Source organism: Dryas octopetala, chromosome 1, assembly GCF_963921425.1.
Source record: "Dryas octopetala chromosome 1, drDryOcto1.1, whole genome shotgun sequence".
In the NCBI taxonomy this organism is placed as follows: domain Eukaryota; kingdom Viridiplantae; phylum Streptophyta; class Magnoliopsida; order Rosales; family Rosaceae; genus Dryas; species Dryas octopetala.
This window is the reverse complement of record NC_141366.1, coordinates 29921056-29942874: the sequence shown is the minus strand read 5'-3', so window position 1 is coordinate 29942874 and position 21819 is coordinate 29921056. Positions and strand designations below refer to the sequence as shown.

At 36.7% G+C, this 21819-nt stretch overlaps 1 long non-coding RNA gene and 2 pseudogenes across 1 annotated transcript; 1 reads left to right on the top strand and 2 right to left on the bottom strand.

The window, feature by feature from the left end:
- Positions 1-5869: 5869 nt before the first annotated feature.
- LOC147299637 (secreted RxLR effector protein 161 pseudogene) lies at positions 5870-6587 on the bottom strand (annotated as a pseudogene).
- Positions 6588-12461: 5874 nt separating this feature from the next.
- On the top strand, positions 12462-16805 carry LOC147299636 (putative glycosyltransferase At5g20260; annotated as a pseudogene).
- Positions 16806-16826: 21 nt separating this feature from the next.
- On the bottom strand, positions 16827-18476 carry LOC147299635 (uncharacterized). The gene is made up of 2 exons (XR_015119987.1): positions 17516-18476; positions 16827-17295 (listed from the first exon to the last, which is right to left on the bottom strand). It is a non-coding gene; the product is annotated as an uncharacterized LOC147299635 (long non-coding RNA).
- Between the last annotated feature and the right edge of the window lie 3343 nt (positions 18477-21819).

The window sequence follows — 21819 nt, the reverse complement described above, 5'->3', positions numbered from 1 at the left end:
TAAAAGTGATGGAAAATGGTGGCCTTGAACGTGTCCCAATGACTCTCGGCAATGCTCATAGCCGCGACAAGGCCGGCCTGTTTCTTGGAGAAGTCCTCCTGAGCGTGAATCAACTCATTAAGGCGGGCCTCAATGGGTTTGGCCCCCTGAATACGTGCAGAGAACTTAGAGACTAACTCAGCCTGTTGGGCTTCAATTTTTCTCTTCTGCTTTTCAAGGTCATGGTAAAGCTGCATCTCCTTCTCGCTTGGGACGGCCTCAGCTATAAGAACATTCTTAGCAGACAGAATTTCAGTGGCTAGGTTAAGTCCAGCCTGGTGTTCGGCCCTGGCATGACGGTAGCTAGCGGCAGTCGACTCAAGTAGCTGAAAAGAGAACTCTATCATGGTCCCAATGCCAGCGACCACAGGGTTGACCACAGATAGCCTAGCAATGGCATCTTAAAGCTTAGCTCGAAATGCTTCGTCTGACATCGCCTCGAGACCTTGAGCGAATAAGACTTCAAAATTAGTCTTCACTTGGCCACTGCATGGCCCAAGGATGGAAGACTCGGAAGCTGAAGTAGTGGAGGCAGTAGCGGCTGCAATCAGACAATAGAAGCACTTCAAGGAATCCGTAGCCCCCGTGTCCATCATAGGTGAACCCTGAAAGTTTTAAGTGGAGTGAAAGGTCATTGGGGGGCAATATAAATTAAGTATGCAAGGCCAAAGAAACATACCCTAAATGGTTGAGAAGTCGTGGTAATAGTAGCCATGGATTCGGAGTTGGGGTTGCCGAGACTACTAGCGTGGAGACTTGTGAGTTGCAGCCAGCAGTAGAAGTAGGGACAAGTGTCTCGGCTATGGATCCCTACAAGAAAACTCAAATGAATAAAATATATGATTTTTTAGGGTGAAATGAGGTTTTTTGACAATTACTTACCGTGACTGTAAGAGGAGGCGATATATGAGCTATATGAATCTCTGTATCAAGGCCATTATAATTAGTCCCAGCAACCAAGGAGATGTCAAGAGTCGGCATGACGTTGTCCTAAATGATAGGCGATTAGAAGTTAGATGTGCTATAAGGCCAACTGAGAATTTATATGAAGAAAGAAAGTTATGTACCTTTGTTGCTTTTGGCTGAAGGACAATGGCCATATCCGTAGAAGTCCCTGGAGCAGTCTCAGTGGCATGGTCCAAGTGAGGATTATTTGGGGATGTGGTGTTGGCCTCAGTGGGTTCTTGGCCAAGTAAACTAGTTAGAAGTACAGGAGATGTTCAAACCACAACCTATGAAGGACAAAATGGGTTAGGTATGCCTCACATACATATAAAAAAAGTAAACAAAGAAAATAAAGGGGTTTAAGAAATTTGAGCTACCTCACTACCCACCTCCGAGTGGGGAGATGAAGACTTGTTCCCGTCAGGCTGAGTCACTAAGGCATCAGACGTAGAGATGACGAGACCATAAGGGATCTCTCCCATGTCCAAAAATGTCTCCACACATCCATTAGTTGGCTGAGAAACAAGGCTAGCCACCTACAAAATATGGGTTAGAGTGGTGCAATCCCAATGTTCACCAAAAGTTTAGAGGAACATGTTTACCCTTTTCTCAGCAGTAAGTAAAGAGCCATTTGGTTGCAAGTCTATTGGCATAGAACACATGGTTGCAGATGTGTTTGGAGGGCCAACATTCATAGCCCCAGAAGAAGAGGGGGATGATGAATTGGCGGCCTGCTAGTAAAAGGATAAGGAAATTAATAAATTTCTGAAGGATTATAATAAAAGAAATAATTTTGCCAACATTGGCTGTATTTCTCAATATGTCCAATATTGGCCGTATTTCTCAAAATGACCAATATTGGCCGTAATTTGTAAATTGGTCAACATCGGCAGAAATTCTTAGAATGGCCAATGTTGACCGTAATTCTTAAAATGGCTATGGTTGGCCATAACGCTTAAGTGAAAGGCAATGCATACCTGAGGCTCAGGAGTGTGCCTAGGTCGTTTCTTCAAAGGGACGCCCTCCAAAGAGTCTTCATCCTCGAGCATGGCCAAGGAGGCTTTGGACTTAGGCTTATGCTCTAAATAAGGAAAAAACTTGTTAGTGGGCCATTAAAGTAAATATAACAGTTATTTGAAACGAAACTTACTCGATTTGATGGGTGGTGCCCTACGCTTGGCCACAGTTTTCTTGACCCATTTTCTCTTGACAACCGCAGGGGAGGCATCCAAATCCTCATCCGAGGCGTTTGAGAATGAGTCTAAGTAGTAAAAGGAGTGAAAGATTAGTTGGCCAAAAAAAAAAAACGGCCAAAGTTGGCCGAAATTCTCAAAATGGCCAATGTTGGCCATTATTCTTAAATTGGCTAAGGTTAACGACTTTTGTAGGCCAATAGAAAGTTCATGCACTTTTTTTAGAAAAAAGGGCCAAAGAATGCCGCATTTTTATAGGCCAATGAAGTGATAATGGCCATACTCGGCGTGTAAGAGAAAGAAAAAGAAAAAAACTAAAACTTTATAGTCTCAAATTGCTTAGACTATAAAGCTTGGGGGGCAATGTTTGTACCTAAAAATGACACTTGGGTTATTATGAGTCATTTCTTATATTGGTCATTTCTCATGTTGGTCATTTCTCATGTTAGCCATTTTTCATATTGGCCATTTCTTATGGCCAAGTTGGTCATTTCTTATGTTGGCCATTTCTCATATTGGCCATTTCTGTGTAGTAACTACTTCTATTCTAATTGGTATGTTGTTTATCTAATGTGTTAGTACTACTGCTTCTGTATTAAACTGAGTTACTTTTAATGGTTTAGATAATTTTTATCTAAATTGTTCTGGTACTAGATTTTGTTTAATTACATTCATTGCTATTGTTTGTATTCTATGGTCTTTTTAAAATTCTAATTCACAATTTATGGTTAGTAACAAACTAACTTTAGTGTTTTATGTGTCTATGTTTATTATGTTTTTTGTTCTAGTATTTCTAATGAATTTGTTTCAATTGGTTGGTTATAACATAACTTATAATAAACATTGTTAGTGATCTTACCCAATAATGTGCAATTACCTTTTTGTTAAATTTTATACAATTAGTTGGCCATCCAAAATTATTATAAATATATTGTTTTTCTTCTTCTATTAAAACACAACTAAAATCTTCCCCATAGTCTTCAAAATTTTCCAAGGGTTCTTCTTCTAGAGTCAAAACTACACATATTAATATATAAATACTTTCATTATCACTAAAATTGTCTAAGTTATATACATATTCTAAATCTTCATCTTGTTCTAAATTAAATTGTTCTATTATTTGTACTTTTTCTCTATTAATTTTTCCTCTTTTAGGGCATTGTGGTCGTATATGTCCTATTTCACCACATAAATAACATTTACATTTACTTTTATCTTTTGGTGCATTATATTTTCTATCCAAGATTTATAATTTGTTTTTCTATAATGCTTTGGTAAGTATTTTCTTTTCCTAAATGTTTGTGATTTTTTTTTAATATCAAATTTCTTGTATTTTCTATAATTCTTCCTATAAGGTTTATAAGGTTTCTTTTTTTTATGACATCCATATGGCTTAAGTAAATCTATGTTCTTACAACTCATGTAAAATTGTTTCATAATTTGTCTTTATGCTTTTATTTGACTACATTCTTGTCTAATTAAGTATATCATATACATGTGTTATTCTAGGTCATATTAATGGTTCCACTTTCTTTAGATGTTTTTGTCATTATGTCCATATTCTTTCTCCTATAGGTCTTTTTATTTTCGTTATATAAGTATCTAATAAATTAATGTCATTAATTCTACATGTACTTCCTAAATACTTAAAAAAGTTTGTAGTATATTCTCCTATGTATTGTAAATCACAAATTTGTAATTGTTCTAAATTTCTAATTGCTCTAATTAATTTCTTCTTGGTCACTTCTCATATTTAATCTATTTTGATCCAGAAATTCTGATTTAATTAATGTTATAAAATATGTTATGTTAAAATTTTGTACTGCAACATTATAATTTGCTGGACACTTTACTTTCCAATTTTGAAAGAAATAAAAAACCATTTCATCTAATGTATGTTCAAAATAATCTAACATTAATTTCTTTATATGTACCAAAGTCTAACATTATTGATGTATGTACACATCCTTTTTCCTAAAGTTCTATATTTCTTTCCCAGTCTTGGGGTCTGTTCTGTCTAAATTTAAAATATTTCTTGCTAAATTTACATCTCTAATACCTGGTATATGTGGTATTTGTTAGAATATGATCATATAAACGCAGCAGAATTTAAATTTTATATAATCATGTTTCAGATTGAGATATGATACAATAAGTCAATGATTTACAAAAGATGAATTCATACCTTGTTCTCTTGTTTGGAAGCCTACCAAGGTGCGAATCCACAAGCTCTCCGCCAGTTGATTCTTCTAGTCATACAAGTGTATGACCTTTAATTAGTCCACGCTAGGAGGAGATAAAGGGATTGAGCTCACTAGATAATGAGAGTGCTAACCCTCTTTCACAAGTATGGCCTTTTAGAAATAGAAAGAACGTATAATAAATTCTACAAGAACTTCCCCTTATTCAGACTACTTGACTTAATCTAATATATATAGATTTGAGTAGAAACCATCTTTCCACTATATGAGGGCCGGACACCAAGTCTTATGGACCAAGTTTGTTGGCCCATTTGACTAGGTAATTAACACTTAATTAACTTATTGATTAATTAACTATTTAATTAATCGATAAGCCCAAAAGCCCATTATTTCTATTTCCATTAATTAGTTTAAAGTCTAATTAATTAACTTTTTAATTAATTCTGCTCAAGCCCATTTCTAAACCATCCCACACTTATTGGCGTATGACCTTTTAGGTTCCAATTGAATCTATCAGTGGATTTTAGGACATACACATTCCTAAAGCAACCTAATCCAGGTAGAATTACCATTTTACCCTTAGGTCTCCACAAGCCACGATTGACAGCTAACAGTATGTCATGGCTATCCAGATTAACCGAAAGAGAGATGAACCTATTCAGTCTTGATTTCAATACAATATCATCCTATGTGCCTGTATTATGATCAGATATGGAATTCCGTCAATTCTAGCATAATACTTGAGGTACAACTCTTATGTATAGATTTCATTCGATTATAGAAGCTTGTTTCCATGACCTAGTACTCTGGCCAAAGATTCCTGAATCTAGACATATGTTGCCTCTTGAAACATCGATCTCTCCTATTATCAGGAGTGATAGATTCTCTGTTGAACACACATATGTCCCCATACGTTAGTAACTATGTCCAATTTGTACCTTTGATTAAAGTCTAGGAGCCTAGCCTTATGACATAGTTAAAGCATAGAGACCGAGCGTACATGACCAGTTGTGTTATCAAGACTTAACTATTTCCTGTTGACGGATGTGTAATACTTCATGACAGGTATTCGTTACGTCGGTCATGTTCAGTGAACCATTTTTGGCACCTATGATCTTCTTCTTGTGTCATTGCACCGATAATCTGAGACCGATTAACCCAGATGTTAAGCAGAGATAGATCATGTTAAGCAGAGATAGATCATGCTGGTCTTACCGAATTTGATATTGTCCATATATCAATCCTGCAACCATGAACAATTTAGACTTCAAGTACTAAAGAATATAAGTCTTATTGTCCTAACTTTTTTAGGATATTATACCTTTAACTTGAAATCATGAACCTTTTTTATGCATACATATATATTATAATATAGTATGTATATAAATGAAAGAACATAAAAGACAAGTTTGCCCATGATGTTTGAAAGATACATAATACGTTTATTAAAACGATTTTCATTATGGCATATTCCAACATCTCCCAATTGCACTAATGCCAATTGACTACTAATCGTAACCCCATCCTCTCAAGATGACGATCCAGTTGTCTTTGAGTCATGGCTTTAGTCAGTGGATATGCTACATTATTTTTTGTAGAAACTCTGAGGATGCTGACGTTGCCTTTAGATACAATCTCCTTTAGGACATAATAATGTATGTCTATGTGTTTGGATTTGTAATGAGAACTTGGGTCCTTTGCTTGCGCTATTGTTCCATTGTTACCATAGTAAAGTCGTACTGGTGATTGAATGGAAGGAACCACTCCAAGTTGAGTAATGAACTTTCGAATCAAACTGCTTCCTTTGCTGCTTCACAAGTGGCAATATATTTCGCTTTCGTTGTTGAATCTGATGTGGTGGCTTGTTTACAGCTTTTTCAACTAACTGCTCCTCCATTCAGTACATAAACGTACCTATAAGTGGATTTCAGATCATCTGCATCTGATGCAAACTTTGAATCAGTGTAACCTTCCACTTGTAACTCCTCCACCATAAACCAGAAATATGTTCTTAATTCTTCTCAAGTACTTAAGAACACGTACATTTGACTGCAGTCCAATGGGCGTCTCGTGGGTTGGACTGATATCTGCTTGTTACACTTACAGCATGCGCTATATCAGGCCTGGTACATATCATGGTATACATCAGACTACCAATTGCAGAAGCATATGGTGTATCAACCATTTTATGGATTTCTTCCGGTGTCTTAGGACAACTTTCCTTTAATAGTTTGATACCATGTCTCTTAGGTAGTAAACCACATTTTGAGTTATGCATGATGAACTTATTCAACACTTTATCTATGTACAAGCATTGGGACAATCCCAAGAGCCTCATTGACCTATCTCTATAGAACTTTATGCCCAGAATATGTGTTGCTTCTCCTAAATCTTTCATTGACAAAGTTTTAGATAGCCATACCTTGCCTGAGGTCAACATTGCTATATCGTTTCCGATAAGCAAAATATCATCCACATAAAGAATAATAAAAGAAATCGCACTTCCACTAATTTTCTTGTACACACGTGCCTCATCAAGATTTTGAACAAAACCAAACGATTTGATTGCTTCGTCAAACCTAATGTTCCAGCTTCTAGATGCTTACTTCAATCTATAAATGGATCTCTACAATTTGCATACCTTGTGACTCTCACCTCAAATATGATTCCTTCAGGTTGACCCATGTAAATCTCCTCCTAAAGGTAGCCATTCAGAAAGGCTATTTTCACATCCATTTGCCATATCTCATAATCATAATATCAGCTATGGCAAGTAAGATCCGAATGGAATTGATCATGGCAACGAGAGGGAACATTTCCTCATAGTCTATGCCTTCAATTTGTTTATAACTTTAGCAACTAATCTTGCTTTATAGGTCTCAACTTTACGATCTGAGCCTATCTTTCTCTTGAAAATCCATTTGCAGCCAATAGGTACTATACTTGTTAGTGGATCAACAAGAGTCTAGACTTGGTTATTATACATGGACTCCATTTCGAATTGCATGGCCTCATGGCATTTGTTCAAATTAATATTTGATATTGCCTCTTTGTAGTTAGTAGGATCACTATAATCGAAGATTGAAGTGAAGCAAGGTTAAAGTTTGAAGCGTTGATCAAGCCATGTTTCATTGTTCAATCTATTTAGGAAAGGTAAGATGACTTAGATAACCTTCCATACATCCTAGGTGATTAGTTTCAATTGCATACAAAGTGGTTTTAAAAGTGCAAACATGTTTTTCAAGGTTAAATGTGTTTTTGAGATTTTGTCCCAGAGGACCGATCCTGTCACCTATAGGATATAAGGGTGGTTTTTTCAGTTTTGCACTACAGGACCGATCCTGTCATGACATGACAGGTCCTCACTATTCACCAGTAATTTTAAGTTTTTTAATTCTCCGTTTTTAACTACATTTTCTCTCCTTTTTCAATTCTAACTCTTCCAAACAAGACTTGTGACCTATTTCTTAATTCTATAAGGTCTTATTATCATATAAATAAATAGGAGACTTTCACATAATTACTTTTTGCTCACACATATTATATACTTTGGAGAGATTGTGCATTCTAGGGTTTAGTGTGAGGTTTTTATTAATTCTATGAACATCCTCTTTGAATAAATACTAATCATATATGATAGTTCATCGTGCATAAAGATAGATAGTTTGAATAGATTGTTCCTTGTGAATCTATTCAAGCTATTACCTTGATTCATCCATCCTCCATCAAAGATTGAACTCGAATATCAAGATTGAAGCCAGGTTCGTGAGCTCTTGTCTTTAGGGCAATGGCAAGAAGGTATTTCCAAAATTCTTGTGATCGAAGAGCTACAGGTGGCGTGAGGTCAGTTTACTTTCTAGAAGGAGTCTAGTTAGGATTTGGATCGAGTCACTGGATGTATCTTTTCAGGTTTTTATAGTGGATTGTTTCTCTGGACTAGGTCTTGCGATTTTTCCTAGTTGAGGGTTTTTCTTGTCAACAAATCTTTGTGTTCATTGTGTTTGTTTGTGATTGTCATGTTTTGTTAATTGATTCATATTGATTTAATTCGCTACTTAATTAACCCACTTAGTAAAATTAAAATTGGATAAATTTTTGTTATAGCCTATTCATCCCCCTCTAGACTTGTTTTAGTGATCTACTTAAGAATTTCAGGTTTCACGAGTTAACACGAACACAACATGAAAATTGACGGGTCACTAACGGGTCCACACAATAAGCCTGAACCCACACACTGAATTTTTCATACATGTCGTTTCGTGTCGTGTTAACAGGTCGGATAGAATATTGTCAGGTCTACATATATATACTTAATATACATCTCTAAAAACCCCAATTTATTAAGGCTTTATACATAGAGAGGTGTATTCAATCAACTTTCAAAAATTAGTGATTAATTTCTAAGTAACAGTGTCTGAAATATGCATTATAATCATCCAATTTCATATTAAAAACACTGTTTAATTAATTTTTTTTTTTTTAGAATTAGTAGATAATTAATTAAATAAACATCTCTTAAAGTTTCATTCAAAATTTCCCAAATTTTCTCACAATTTCCACTGTTTTTGTTTAATTTTTACCAATATCAATATTTCCTCAAAATATCCATAGAAATTGGGTAATTTAATTCAATAACCCTTTTTAATATACGATAAGCTTTTTTAACCCCTCCCTCCAAAACTTACATTTCTAACCTTTTTTCATATAAATCCCAATTTTTTTTGTTTTTTTCTCTCTCTCTCTCCCTCCCTCCCTCCTTCCCTCCCTCATATGGTCGAAGGTTGCAGCAAGGAAACACTAGATATGTCACCCATGTCACGAACATGGGTTTTTATTGATTTTTGTGAAACCACCAGATCCGAAACCAACAGATAGTCGCACAGATCTGAAACCGCTCCGCTCGCCACCCGCGCCCTCCCTCCCTCCCTCCCTCCCTCCCTCCCTCACCCAACCACTGCCCCGATTTTTCTCCCTCCCTCCAGATATGATCTCAGCTTTTCTTTTTGGATGATGTTGCATGCAGGTCTCGCACCAGCCTCACACTACCGCTGGCGGCATGCCTCACACCACCGAATCCCACACCAGCCTTTCTCTCCTTCCCTCCCGCGCTGCTCGCTGGCCTCGCTCGCCCGCGATGGCCTATGTTGCAGATTGGGAAGGATTTTTTTTTCTTTAAATTTCTTTTCTTTTTTCTTCTAATAAAAATTATGAGAGGTTTTTTCGTAATTAATATATATATTTATATCAATAATTACAAATTGTTTGTCTCCTAAAAAGAATCTCCTAGTAATTACACCATTGAATTTGCAAGCGGCAAACATGCCCACCCTCAACTGCCCCAGATCTGGATTCAATGGAGAAGAAGAAGAAGATACAAAAATTGCAGTGGAGTTTTCAGTCAACAATGTTGAATTTTCGATCGACAATGTGCAATTTTCAGTCGACAATGTGAAATTTTCGGTCGACATGGTTGTGCTATAGCACTTTGTAGACAATGCGGTCGACACATGAAAAAAAAAAAAAAAAAAAAAAAAAAAAAAAAAAACCCTTATATATAAGGGGTATTTTTGTCTGGAAAAATATCAAACGGTTAGAAATGTAAATTTAAAAAAAGTTATTGAATTAAATTATCTATAGAAATTTTCGTATTTTTGGACCACATAAATTTCCATCAATATCGAAACTTAAGACCTTGGCTACAAGTGCATTTGCTGCAGGTTGGAGGGAACGACCCATGTTGGAAAAGCACGTAAATGATCAGCCACCTCCTGCAAATGATCAGCCACCTCAAAATCAACGTCCAAGAAAAAGACCAGCTTGGATGATTGATTATGTAAGTGGAGATGAACTCTCTGATGATGATACCACTGCACACTTTGCTTTGTTTGCAGATTCTACTCCTCTCACATTTGAGGAAGCAGTTGAAGACACAAATTGGTAGCAGTTGAAGCAGTTGAAGCAGTTGCAGACCCACCTCCATTGCAAGATCGCCCAGTTACTCGGGCTGTGACTTTGGCACGTAACAAGTTGGTATCAGAGCCAGGCATGTAGGAGCAGAGGTTGGGACGTTTAGAGAATGACGTGAGTTCTCTGGCTACTGGCCAAGAGAAAATTCTTAAGGAGATGCAAGAAATGTTCTCAGCTATGAATGCCCGCTGCGATTAAAATTCATTCCTAAGTTGGTGATTCAAGGTCAAATGATCAGCCACCTCCTGCAAATGATCAGCCACCTCAAAATCAACGTCCAAGAAAAAGACCAGCTTGGATGATTGATTATGTAAGTGGAGATGAACTCTCTGATGATGATACCACTGCACACTTTGCTTTGTTTGCAGATTCTACTCCTCTCACATTTGAGGAAGCAGTTGAAGACACAAAATGGCAAGACGCAATGGATGCTGAAAGCAAGTCCATTGAAAAGAATGATACATGGGAGCTGACTGATTTACCTAAAGGTCAGAAGACTATTGGCGTGAAGTGGGTTTTTAAAACAAAATTGAATGAGAAAGGCGAGGTTGACAAGCACAAGGCTCGTTTGGTAGCAAAAGGATACAAGCAAAAATATGGTGTTGATTACAAAGAGGTGTTTGCCCCAGTTGCAAGGCAAGACACAATTCGTTTGGTAATCTCTTTAGCTGCACAAAACTCATGGCCTATTTTTCAATTAGATGTGAAATCTGCCTTTCTACATGGTGAGTTGCAAGAACAGGTGTTTGTAGATCAACCTCCAGGATTTGTGAAGCAAGGCAAGGAGAAAAAAGTTCTTAGATTGAAAAAGGCACTCTATGGGCTGAAACAAGCACCACGAGCTTGGTACAGCCGCATAGATGCATACTTTGTCAAACAAGGCTTCCAAAAGTGTCCATATGAACATACTTTGTATGTTAAGCTTGATAATGAAGGTAAAATACTTATCGTGTGTCTTTATGTTGATGATCTGATTTATACTGGAAGTGATGTTGATATGTTTGATGACTTTAAGAAGTCTATGATGAAAGAATTTGATATGAGTGATTTAGGACTGATGCACTACTATCTTGGCATAGAAGTAGTACAATCAGAAGCTGGCATTTTTATTTGTCAGAAGAAATATGTTCAAGAAGTGTTGGAAAAATTTCATATGCTGAATTGCAACCCAATTGGGACACCAGCAGAAACAGGATTGAAGATGTGTAAAGATTTTGGTGGCAAGAGAGTTGACAGCACTTATTTCAAGCAAATAGTTGGAAGTCTGATGTATCTGACTTCAACAAGGCCTGATATTATGCATTCTGTGAGCATGATAAGCCGATATATGGAGACTCCTACTGAGATGCATCTCAAGGCAGCCAAAAGAATCTTTCGATATTTGAAGGGCACATCTGATTATGGCATTCTTTATAAAAGGAGTAAAAAAACAAGTTTTTTGGTTTTACTGACAGTGATTATGCAGGGGATATTGATGATCGGAAGAGTACTTCTGGAAATGTGTTTTTGATGAGTTCAGGTGCCATTTCTTGGTCATCCAAAAAACAGCAAATTGTGACACTTTCAACAACTGAAGCTGAGTTTGTAGCAGCTGCTTCGTGTGCCTATCAAGCTATTTGGCTAAGACGAATGCTTGAAGTTCTTGACCATCAGCAGCAAGGTTCTACAATCATATTTTGTGATAATGTCTCAGCTATAAAGCTTTCGAAGAATCCAGTTATGCATGGAAGAAGCAAACACATAGATGTTCGCTATCATTTCTTGCGTAATCTTTGCACGGATGGTGTGATTGAGTTAGAGTTTTGTAGGAGTGAAGATCAAGTTGCTGATATCCTAACTAAACCTCTCAAACAACCAGTGTTTGTAAAACTCAGAAGCTTGCTTGGAATTTGTTCATCGCAGAACGTAGTTCAAGGGAGGGTACTCGCACAAGAGTGAAGATGAAGTTCAAGGGAGGGTACTCGCACAAGAGTGAAGATGAAGTTCAATCCTAAACTGTTTCTGCATAAATCAGTTTAAGGGAGGGTGTTAAGATTTATGTTCAATAAACATTATGGGCTGTAGTTAGGTGCAGGGCAAACCTAGTCCATAGGAGAATTCCTAATTTGTAGGAGTCATGGTTAGGTTGTTAACCATGTTTGCTTTCAGGTTGTTGTGTCGTGGGTTGTTCCACAAAATCTGCTAAGTGGTGTTAGTGCTACTTGCAGACCAAGCTCTGTTTTTCTATTTAAGTTGTGAACTTTCCTTTTAGTTAATTAAGTTAAAAAGTTGAAGTCTTTCAGTCAACGTTTCTTTTTGGTTCAACAATAAGATATTATTCTTTAGCCTTCAAAATATCTTCAACAGGTGGTGGGTGTTGCTGCAAGTGGGGTACATTTATTTTTCGGTTTGAGTGAGTGGCATTGAGGTTTTGATTTTGTTTTGTTTTTATTTAAGTTCTTCAATCTTTAATTTTTCTTATTGAAGTTTTAATATATTAGACATCTTCAGTATATTTTTTATTCACATGGCATCTTATATAAGTAAAGAATGGGCCCATCGAAGCCACATAAATGAAACGTAGACAAAATTAATGGAGCTATTAACAAAAGTTACAGAACTAACGAAATCAAATAAAGTGAAATTAATACAAAAAGTAAGTGAAACAAAACTAAATGGGTGCTGCTATTTAAACCCAACAAATCTATTAATATCCCCAACATACTGTATATACCCAACATTAAATTTAAAATTATAAAAATTTATTAACATACCTAACACTTTTTTCCAAAATGCCCTTACTCAAACGCAACAAACAGGTCAAGCCTATTCTTACTATGTACACCCAACACACACCCAATTTTACCAAAAACCATCCAACACCTTTACCCCACCACCAAACCAGCACCCCACCCCTTCACCTACCCACCACCCATGTGAAGTTAGCATCGTCCCTTCCAAAATGTCCATAGGCAGCAATCTTCAAGAACCTGCCATTGCCACCCCTCATGAATCATACCCATGATATGTACATCTGTTAAATCTCGATCATAAAAAATTGGAGTGCTTCTGCAAGTAATTGGCATCCTTTTGTCCAAGCATGTATATAGTGATAATAATAGTTAGGCGTAAAGTCACTTTTGGTCCCTATACTTTGGGGTAAGTTGCACTTTGATCCCGTCATTTAAATTTGCACGTTTGTAGGATCGTGTTTTCATTAGTGTCAGGTCCAATCCGTCAAAACCGAGACAAAAAATGTCGACATGGCACCACCTGATTGGCTTTGAAGTAGACAATTTTGACGGATTGGACTTAATTGTAACATTAATAGAAACATAGTTGTTAAAAAATTCAAATTTAAATGATGGGACCAAAGTATGACTCATCCATAGTATAGGACAAAAAATGTCTTTTGGCCTAGTAGTTAATCAAATTTATGATGGTGAAATAACTTGGGCTGAACTGCATGAGTAATTGATGGTAATTTGACGGAAGGGATAAGTCTAACCAAAAATTTTGATATCAATTGGCATCCTTTTAACGAAAGTGTATAAGATCATTCCAAGAGATGAAAAACTGATATCAAACGCATTGGTGCATTAACTAATATACGAGAACACCGAGTGCCTTATCGGCGAGGTCGTCGGCCTGGGCCTCCTGTGTTGTTAATGCACAAGAGATGAAAAACTGATATAATGCCTTTGCTATTCTCTGCCAATACTAGCTCAAGCTTCATTTGACAGAATTTTTTTATGTTTAAATTTACTGTTTTGTTTTTAACTTGTGGGGAAGTTTTGTCCTCTTGTTTTAATGAATGGCTAATCTAATGCCACATGTATGGCTAGGATTAAACTTGGCTCCTAAGCTTCACAAACATTAACACAATCAGATATATCAAAATAGCTGGAGCAGTAAGCTAGCTACGTCCAAAACCTCTCTCTCTGTTTTTCGTTTTCTCTGCAATTCATCCCTTCTTTTTCTTGTGTGCTTGAGAACTGTCTTTTTGAAGTAATCATAGTGTTCTCTGTGTGCTTGATTGGTCAATTAAATCACTTACAGTGCCATTGACAAAAATACAATACAAGTTGCAAATGGTGATGAAGAGCCAAATACTTTCTTTTTTTGACACAGATACAGTATAGGCTATAGATGCTTAGTTTTAATATTTCTTAGCATGATGAAATCAATGCCATCCTCAAATGGCTTATTGAAATCCTGAATTTGGAGCCTACCTGTATCACAGTCTCTCGTAATCGAGTTTCTCTGATTGCAAGAGGTGAAGGGGGAGGTGAGTTCATCGAGTTTCTTTTTTATTATTCCAGTATGTTTGGTATAGAGATCATGATGAGTGGGTTTGTTTTTTAATTAATTATATGTCCTTTTTAGTTAATTTATATTAGCTTATAAATTTATAATAAGAATATATTTTTTATTAAAGTGTTATGAATACTAATAAATTTGTTGGTCAGCGGCACACAAACTAAATTCATGTGGTAAAAGAGCAGGTACACTGACATACAGACTGCTCCACAGTTCATAGAGAGAAGAGAATGGGCTTACTAGAGTCTAGACATATGCCTCCGTAGTCCGTGCCCCCAAAAATTATCTGCAATAATAATATTAATTCTTGGTGCCCCATCAAATGTTCTAATATGGACCTCTATAATTAATAAATGGCTCATATGATTATTAAAATAGAAAGTTTAGAGTACAGTCTATTTTATAAGTCTTTTTTAAACTAAAATTGATAGTAATTTAAAATTTTTAATTAAGTCTTTTTATTTTTCTTCTTGAACGGTTTTATGTTAGGTTTAACTCCAAAATTTTGGACTCCGCCCAAAATCTCAAAATTAAAACTTAATATACAGCTTCTACAAAACCTACTTTACACCTTAGGAGGGAAAATATCCTTCAAATTATGGAAGAACTTTATTATGAATTAAAAGAATTTTCTCCTAAATTATTATAAATTAAAAAAAATTTCTTATAAATTTTAAAACACTCAGTCTCCATCTAAAATTTGTTTTTCTAAAAAATCTAACTCTAATTATCTCTTAATATTATTGATATAATTATTTAATGTCAGGACAAGTTACAAGCTAAACTTATGTCCTTATGTGCGTACAATTCATAATGGGCACTAGAAAAATTCTGCTCTACTTTGATTGCAAAATTAGATTAATAGGCAAAACCTGAAAACTATATTCTTCTGATTCTCATTTGTTTTTTAGCCAAATTATAATTTGATTTGAGTTATTTCTTTGATTCATATAGTTCCAATTATATCCTTATACATTTCTGTACAAGATTGTTTCGATCTTATTGTATGCTAAAAAGTATCTAATAAATTCTCTATTATGTATAGCGTGATCACTGATGAGTCATGAGTGAGATGCTAATGGGGCAACATGGTTAAAGGTGATGACTGATGAGCAAAATTAAACACAAGTGGATTATTTCACTTGATCCATTATGCACTATTGCAAAGTTTTGTTTAAAGTCTAACAAACCCAGTCTCAAAGACTCAAACCACCTTCTCACATCCTAGCCAGCACAAATTGCCACCATTTACTAGATTATTATTGCCAGCAGTTGGATTTATAGAGAAATCTGGCAGCTGAGAAATTTGTTGAAGACCATGCTGCTGCTAAGTGATCACATTTCCATAGTTTGGAGGCACACATCTCTCCAATGATCTTATTCCAGTAGCAACTGCCCTAGGGTCTTTAGACAAGTGCAGTTTGGAATAAGTTAATTCCCAGTACATGAACTTGCACAATTTTGGCTGCGTTTATTTTCCCTATTTGGATGCTGGTGCATACAACACTGTTCCATACTCATAAGCCTATTTTTCTTTGATTTTGCAGGCACCAGAAATCATAGATGATGACTTTTGAGTTCTACAAGAATTTTTCAGAGTACTCTGCAATGCTAACACTTCGGACGGGTTCCATCCCGGGAGAGACGTCTCGTTACCAAATTATAATTTAACCGATGGAACTCTAGGTCCAAAGAGTCTCGACCAACAGCCTGATAACCGTCCTATCATGGCCTTCTTCGCAGGTGGTGCTCATAGAGAAACAGGAAAAAAAAAAAATTTAAGCATTGGAGGGACAAAGATGATGAAATCCAAGTCCATGAGTACCTTCCAGAGGGGAAAATTACCACCAAATAATGGGACAATAAGTTTTTCTAGTGTCCAAGTGGGTCTGAAGTTGCTAGTCCTAGGGTGGTCGAGGTCATGTATGCAGGCTGTGATGCATTATCCTTTGCTAATGTTTTTAATTGGAGCAAGTTTACAATACAAATTCCACCAAAGAGAATACCGGAAATTAAGACAAAATTGAAAGTAGTTCCCTATACAAAATACTTGAAATTGCAAATGAGGGTGATGCGGGTGAGTACGCATTTTGATAAGCATTATTTAACAAGCATGAGCTTTACCCCACCTGTTCATTTTGAACAATCTCTATTCTTTTGATCTTTTCAGTGGCAACATCATTTTCTATTTACTAGTAAAAGAAGTGACCAGTTATCATTGAATTTGTTTGATTCAAAACATATTTGACTGAAATACAAGGTTACACTCTGCTCTAACTATAAGTTGTGTTTATCAAGTGAAAACCAAACCTATATATAAACTTTTCAGCAACATTCTGTTCGACAACAAAGTAGAACCATACCAGATAAAGCCTAATCTCACGTCCTTTGCATACCCACAAGCACTCTCAACCACTTAAACCATAAAACCTCTGCTACAACAGCAAACTGTCACAGCCACCACAAAATACCAGAGAAGCAAGTCTAAAAATATTTCAAAGACTCGTAAAAACCTCTCGATAAATCATAGCTTCTTCAATCTTCTTTCTTGGTAAAAATGGTTATAACTGTTTTTCCCTTTGCACTCCCTTTCTGAAGCACATATCCAATATCCTAGGATTTCATAAGCATGAGCGGGGTCCAGTCCTGTCCTGCAGCAAAAAGCAACTAAATTGTAAAAAATTTCAGAATAAAGAACTGCAGAACTAGCAACTCTTATACTAGTTCAACTTCAACATGTAATATAATTAAGAAAATTCCTCTGTACACTTATAGGATCTTCCAAACAAATGATAGTCATCGACCACATTTGATGCTTATGTGGATACAGTAATAAAGAGTTGCCTAATTTGGAAAGATATTTTTGCTCACCATTTCCTTCAACAATCTTGCAGCTTCCTCCCACTTGCCTAATTTGCAAACTCCATCGATTAAAGAGTTGTAGGTAATGACGTTTGGGGCAATACCCCTACTAATCATTTCTGAGAAGAGGTTGAATGCATCGGCTAATAGTGTGTCCTTACAAAACTGTCAATGATGGTGTTATAGATAACTACGTTAGGCTTACAGCCTCCTTCTTCCATCTTCCTAAGCAATTGAATAGCCGCACCATTGTTATCCATTTTGCAGAAGGCCCTTATTAAGGTGTATATGTAACCACATTGGGCTTACAACCTCCATCCACCATTTTTCTGTAAATTCCTGCTGCCTCAGCAACCCTATCTTCAAGAAGAAAGCCATTGATTATAGTGTTGAAGGTAGCGACGGTTGGTTCAAGACCAAATTTGAAGAATTTTCCAAAGACAGATAAACTACAACCCAGTTGGCTCAAATGGCGAAAATTTGAAGAATTTAGAATATAAACATCAGGAACAATTCGCAGCAGACCCATTAGCTTATAAGAAGAGATGACTGCCGAATAATGTTTCAACTTCGCAACTTGACCCAATATTTGAGTGAAACGGAAAACCGAAGGCAGAGGACGCATTTGAAACATCGTATTGAACAAATGCAAAGCATCCTTAAGATTAGTGAATTCAGGTGGGTCTCTCACAAGCTGCCCTAGCTGGGTGTTTTTAGCTTTGCTTGGCTTTGAGGATTGAGAATGAAACAAGACTGAGTAATTGTTGAAGAAAACAAAACTAGAGCTAGATTGAAAACAAGGGATACCTCTGTCGCTGAAACAAGAAGCACTCTCCAAATCATCTTCAGCATCTCTGAGTCAACAACGGCCAAGAGAGTTGGGATCAAATCAGATTCCTTTTGAAAGCTAAGTCTGTGATTTTAGCGAGATTGGGAGAGTGGGTTTTGTTACTATCAATTTCACAAAACCCCTGCGAGTGCTTTAACGAATACCCAATCCCACCCCCAAAATAACACACCCGCAATGTATTTCCCATTTTTATGTGCATTTTAATTTGGGAGGGGTTTATTGTGATATTCCAAGAAAGTCATTTAATCTTATTTTTTATTTTCTAATCTCATTTTATCAATTCATTTTTCAAATTTTCCCTTAGTTGCCTTAGTTGTCTAATCTCATTTTTTCTTTTTTCAAATTCATTTCTCTACATCTTCTCATCCAAATATTAAATTTATCTCAATCCTAAAAATAATTTTATAAATACAGAAATCAATTAAGTTCCGACAACATAACAATATTAAGGTACTTTACTTACAAAATGTGTAGGTTTGTAGGTAAGGAGGAGATTGAGAGCTACTTCCCTAGCTACTAAATGAGCAACTACATATACATATATGTAGACTCCAAATTTGGTAATAAAAGAATCACCAGACAAGCTTAGCTGAGATGGATCATGTGTCTCATGAAATAACAAATCATGCCAATCAAATTCTGTTGGACGGTGGCAGCCAAGCCACACTTGGTGGGGCTCAATTTAATTCATCTAGTAGCAAGCCATAGCTAGGTAGCTATATACAGATGGGTGGTGCAGCCTTATTTGAAAGCAAGGAAGCAATCTTCAGATTGCACATTAATGCACAGCTGAAATTGCAACAGTAGTGCAGGAGACATTGAACTAAAAATAAGGAAGACTTTGACTTGGCATTACAAGTGCCATGATATTCACAAATTTGCCATTGAGTTCAAGTGCCTATAAATATGCATCAGATCAATGCATTGAGGCAATCCGAAAAATCATTCTCTACAAGCTATAGAGAGAGTTCTCTTTACTGGTATTTGAGAGGGTAAGTTAAGAGGGGTGTACAAGGGTTTAAGAGCTCGGGTTTGGGATATTAAACACGAGTGGTTTTAGCTTGTACTGTTATTCTCAATATTTCTCAATGGTAAAGAAAGATCGGAACACGCTCCGTGGACGTACCTCAAGTTAAGAGGGAACCACGTATATCTCTGTGTTGTGTTTGTGTGCTTTATTTATTTACTTTAATTTTTCTTGTCATTTGTACTAACTAAATTGCTGCAAGAATCCCAACAAGTGGTATCAGAGCAACCAGGTTCGGCTCGGGAGGAACAGTTAGGACTATTCCTAATACTGTTAACAGCAGTACGATCGATGACAGGAAAAGGCATCTCCATGGGCAAATTCAAGGTGGAGTCCTTTGATGGAAAAAAATAACTTTAGCCTGTGGCAAAGCACGGTTAAAGATATTTTGGTGCAACAAGGGCTGATCAAAGCACTGACTGGTACTAAGCCAGATTCTATGTCAAAGGAAGATTGGGAGGAACTTGAGATGAAGGTCGTGAGCTCCATCCACCTATGTCTCGCAGTTGAGGTAAAATACAATTTTTTGAATGAAACTTCTGCTCCGGGGTTATGGAAAAAGTTGGAAAAACTTTATATGTCAAGGTCGCTCACAAATAAATTGTTTCTGAAAAAACAATTATATCAATTACATATGGATGAAGGAACAAATATTATGGATCATCTCAATGTTTTTAACAAAACTATTACCCAACTGTTAAATGTTGAGGTGGAAATTAATGAGGAGGATAGAGCAATTCTGCTCTTGGCTTCTCTTCCATCTTCTTTTGATACACTTGTAACTACAATTTTGGTTGGAAAAGATACTCTCAGTGTTGAGGAGGTGACAGTAGCTCTCTTGGAGACCGAGACGCTCAGGAAGCCGGGAAACGGTCCTCAAGCAGAAGGATTGGTAGCCAAAGGTGAACCAAACCACCAGCGTGGGAGAAGCAACAATAGAATCTCTGGAAACAGAGGGAGACCACGCTCACAATCAAAAGTGAGGAATGGAGGAAAGTACAAGTGCTACTATTGCCAAAAGGAGGGACACTTAAAGAAGGACTACAGGCAAAGAAAGCGAGATCTGGAGGAAAAAGGAAAGTCCACCAATTCAGAGCAAGCGGGCATTGCACAAGATACTTGTGATGGTAATGGTAATTTATTATCAGTAACAACAAGTATGAATTATCTTTCTCACAAATGGATACTGGATTCTGGATGTTCTTATCACATGTGTCCATATAGGGAATGGTTTGATACTTACAAACCCTATAATGGAGGAACTGTCCTTATGGGCAATGATGCAGTTTGCAAAATTGTTGGAATTGGTACCATTAAAATTAAAATGTTTAATGGTACTGTAAGAACACTAGGTGATGTGCGGCAAGTCCCTGACCTAAAGAAAAATTTAATTTCTTTGGGTACACTTGACTCAAATGGTTTTACTTTCACAGCAACGGTTGGGGTCCTAAAAATTGTCAAAGGGGCCATGGTTGTCATGAAGGGAAAACGTCAAGGAAATTTGTATATATTGGCAGGGAATACAATTACAGGTGGAGCAGCTGTGACTTTGGATTCAGGTACTGATAGCATTACTCTATGGCATTTACGCCTTGGCCATATGAGTGAAAAAGGTCTGCAAGAGCTTCACAGACGCAATCTGCTTGATAAGGTAAAAACTTGTAAACTTAGTTTTTGCAAGTGTTGCTTGTATAGAAAACAATGCAGGGTCAGCTTCAAAGCTGGGCAACATACAAGCAAGAACGTGCTGGAGTACATACACTCAGATGTATGGGGACCCGTGACAATTCCATCTAAAAGTGGGGCTGTATATTTTGTCACATTCATTGATGACTTTTCCAGAAAAGTGTGGGTCTATTTCATGAAGCACAAAAATGAAGTGTTTGACACATTCAAGCGGTGGAAAGCTGAAGTTGAGAAACAGGCATGGAAGTAGATCAAGTACCTACGGACAGACAACGGAACTGAATACACACTTCATGTATTCAAGAAGTTTTGCGAGACGGAAGGGATCACCAGACATTACACTACACCAGGCGGGCCACAACAAAATGGTGTAGCAGAAAGAATGAACATGACCCTTTTAGAGAAAGCCAGATGCATGAGAATCCATGCAGGTTTGCCAAAATCATTTTGGGCTGAGGCTGTTAACATGGCATGCTATATTGTTAACAAGTCACCGTCTTCGGCTATTAATGCAAAAATTCCTGAGGAGGTCTGGATAGGTAAACCAATTAATTATTCTAGTTTGAGAATATTTGGTTGTCCAGCCTATGTACACGTACGTGCAGGAACAACAACGGTCAAAGTTGGACCCAAAGTCAAAACAATGCATATTCATTGGTTATGAAAAAGGTGTGAAAGGCTACAAACTTTGGGATCCAGTTGCACGAAAAGTTGTAATTAGCAAGGATGTCGTCTTCAATGAAGAACATA